General features: G+C 43.1%; 1 long non-coding RNA gene across 1 annotated transcript; it reads left to right on the top strand.

The window, feature by feature from the left end:
* The first annotated feature begins 409 nt into the window (after positions 1 to 409).
* Positions 410 to 2,939, top strand: LOC309867160. The gene is made up of 3 exons (XR_014313006.1): positions 410 to 767; positions 2,395 to 2,470; positions 2,564 to 2,939. It is a non-coding gene; the product is annotated as an uncharacterized lncRNA (long non-coding RNA).
* The last annotated feature ends 511 nt before the right edge of the window (positions 2,940 to 3,450 follow it).

Genomic DNA, 3,450 nt, shown 5'->3' with positions numbered 1-3,450 from the left:
ATAGGTGTTCGTTGAGTGAGTGAATGAACTATGATTCTCTTCATTATATGTCAAGCTCTTGAGAGCCTGTCTTCAGCAAACCCATTGCTCGGTGTTGGTGAATCCAACGCTTGGGGGCCAGTCACGGACCAGCACTCACGGCATCTGTGAGCACCGCAATATCTCTGCTTGTGGGTTTGAGACTCCAACCCCATATTTTATTAAAGTATTTTATTCAGGGTGGTAAAAAAGGCGTTGTTACTGGCTTGCGGGCATTTAAACCTGACTCTGGGGGAAGGGGTCATGTACAACACTGCAGATAAGTGAGCATATCAGTGCCAGGCAGGGAGGAGGCTGCGAGAACACCCAGCTCCTGCTTGGGGACATTCTACCTCCTCCCTTCGGCTGTGTGGATTGCAGAGGGCTTGAAGAAGGGGTGGACAGCCCCAGAACCAAGTGACAGGTGTTCCCATGATCCCCATAGCCATGAAGTTGCTCTTTGGTGGTGGGGGGGGGTCTCAAAATGAGATGCAAGTTGGCATCAAACGTTTCTGGTTTGCTTTGTGGTTTGTAAAGTCATCACACCCTGCGCTGTTGGAAGTTGGCAACAATATCTTTGAACAAAAACGGACAACAAAGCAGCTGTGATGTTGAGGGATGAAGCCCATTGGGAGTCAGAACCACCATCCAGTTCACTGCTGCTTAGTAAATGAATGAAGCCTTGCTGAATGGAAACAGCTCCCGGGAAGCCACGTGGAGAAGATGGAAAGAGCACCAGGCATGTTAAGGTAATGACCACGCTACTTGCCACGGCTGAGTGCTGTGCTGAGCGCTTTGAACACATTGTCCCATTTAATCCTGCAATAGCCTGTGAGGGTTCTTATTATCACTATTTTTCAGATAATGAAACCACATGTCAGAATTAAAAAAAAAAAAAATGTGCCAAAGGTAACACAGTTGAGTAGTTGACAGAGTCAGGATTTGAAGCCAATCCCATGTGACTCCATGCCAGCCCACTTAACACTGGGATACACTGCCCATTGGGAGAGCTGGGTTCAAGCCCTGATTCTTCCGTTATGGCTGTGGGCCTTAGAGTAACTGCTTCACTTCTGCAAATGTCTTATTGTCTGTAAAATGTGAATAATAATACCTAACAGCAGAGGATTAGAGGAGACAAAGTCCCTCACTAAAACTGTGCCAATCCACCAGCCACTAGCCACTTGTGGCTCCTGAATATTTGCAATGTGGCGAGTCTGAATTGAGATGGCCTGCCAGACACTGGATTTTGAAAACTTATCATGGGAAAAAAAAAAGAATGCAAGGAATCTCATTAATAACTCTGCATGTAGGATATATGTTGCAATGATAATTTATGAGGTTAAGTAACATATAGTACTAGAATTAATTTCACCTGGTTCTCTATTTTTTCTAAATGTGCCCAAGAGAAAATTAAAATTGTATATATGACCCACATTATATTTCTGTTGGACTGCTCTACTCCACAGAGCTATAAAGATGCGTGATTCTTGTTATGGTGATTTCACACAGAACCATATTCCATTTCACTGCAGAGGTCAGCACCCAGACAGTCTGACACACGATGAATCCCCATTTTTCTCTAAATGTGAGTTTTAATGAATTTTAAACGCTGTAGGTTTTAGATATTTATTTATTTTCTTGGCATATAGTTGGCACTTAAAAAAAACAAGCTGTAGGTTTTAATCTTTCTGAGTCTAGCCTTTCTGATTCGTGTCTTGTTTTTCAAATAAACAAGGTCTTCCAGGTGGAGGGAAGTGAACCCCCTCAAAGTGGGTATGGATGACAATTCAAAACATTCTGACCCAGATTCTTTATTCAGGTAGCTGGAGAGTAAACCGCATCTCATGGAGCACAAAAATCACTTTTCCCTGACACCTGGTAAAAATGATCCCTTTTTTTTCTTTCCCTGCTTATCAAACATTGCCTAAGCCCAATTCATCATAATGTAGAAATCACTGCAGTTGTTTCAAACCACTGACTATGAAAGCTTATCCTTTCCATAAGTGCGTAAGTTTCGTCCTGTTCCTTTTAACCCATCATTCCAGTCTAGATAATTTTGACTCCTGCTTCTCTCACTCAGCATCATCATGCAATCCCTTTCAGTTTTGTGTTTGTCTGCAAATTTCATTTTATTTTATTTTATTTTTAAAGATTTTATTTATTTATTTATTTGACAGAGAGAGATCACAAGTAGGCAGAGAGGCAGGCAGAGAGAGAGAGAGAGAAGGAAACAGGCTCCCTGCCGAGCAGAGAGCCGGATGCGGGACTCGATCCCAGGACCCTGAGATCGTGACGCGAGTTGGAGGCAGAGGCTAAACCACTGAGCCACCCAGGTGCCCTGCAAATTTCATTTTAGACCTTCCATTGTTCATTCAGGTCACTAACTGAGAACACGGCTGAAGACAGAAGAATCAGCGTAGTTATAACCTTCATAAGGACAGAGGAGACAAAGGTACGTAGCCGAGATCAACAACTGGTCTACATCCCACATCAAAGTAATATTCCAGGAAAGAAGCCCCCTATAATGAAAGGATTTATGTTTTAGGGTAATGCTAGCTGCTGTAATGCCCAAACATCAACATTTCAGAAGTTTACCACCATGGAAGTTCATTTCTCCTTCATAAGAGTCCAATGCTGGTGTTTCTGCTCGGTGAGTATCTTATTCTTCCTCTGGTGACTCAGGCCCAGGGCATTCCTTCCATCCCCATTGCACTGCCCCACCATCTCCTAGGACTTTGTTATCCTCTGTAGCCGGTCAGCAAAGAGAGCACTGAGAGAAAGCACCTACATTTCTTTTTTCTTTTTCTTTTTCTTTTTTTTTCTGGTGGGCAGCAAAGCAAGGTTTATTGAATGATAGCAAAGTGATAGTACAAAGCTCCCGAAGAGGGAGGGGGGCCCAAGAGGGTTGCCCGGCACCTACATTTCTTAAACCTGGCTTGAAAGTGGTGCACAGTTGACTTCTGTTATATTCTACCAATGCGAGTTTAGCACATGGTCCCTCCCAGATATAAGGGGGGCTAGAAATACAGTTCCCAAATGGGAAGCCCTTTCTAGAAGTCCATTGTACTACGGAAAATGAGCATGAAGGGTGGTAGAGACTTATCCATCTCTACAACCTTATACATGGAAATTATTTCCATAAGGATGAATGCAAAAATATCAATGTATTTTGAGACTTCCCCATTCAATATTACCCGTTGTCACTGCCCCTAAACACATTAACTAACCACTTCAAATGCATAAAACAAGAGGAATAACAAAAAGATTGTTTAATTACTCCTGGTTTATAGGGACACTACCACTATTGCCCCAAAGGCAATGGTCATAAAAGTATACCCTCAAGATGTAATGAATTCAGCTTGGGAGGATGAAGGAGGGAGGGGTAAGACGAACGCCATACACCTCTACTCGCTCCATGAAGGGGGCCAATGC

The sequence above is a fragment of the Mustela nivalis genome (assembly GCF_964662115.1).
Source record: "Mustela nivalis genome assembly, chromosome: 6".
NCBI classification, from domain to species: Eukaryota; Metazoa; Chordata; class Mammalia; order Carnivora; family Mustelidae; genus Mustela; species Mustela nivalis.
Note: the sequence above shows the minus strand (reverse complement) of the source record. Positions and strands in the feature narration are given on the sequence as shown.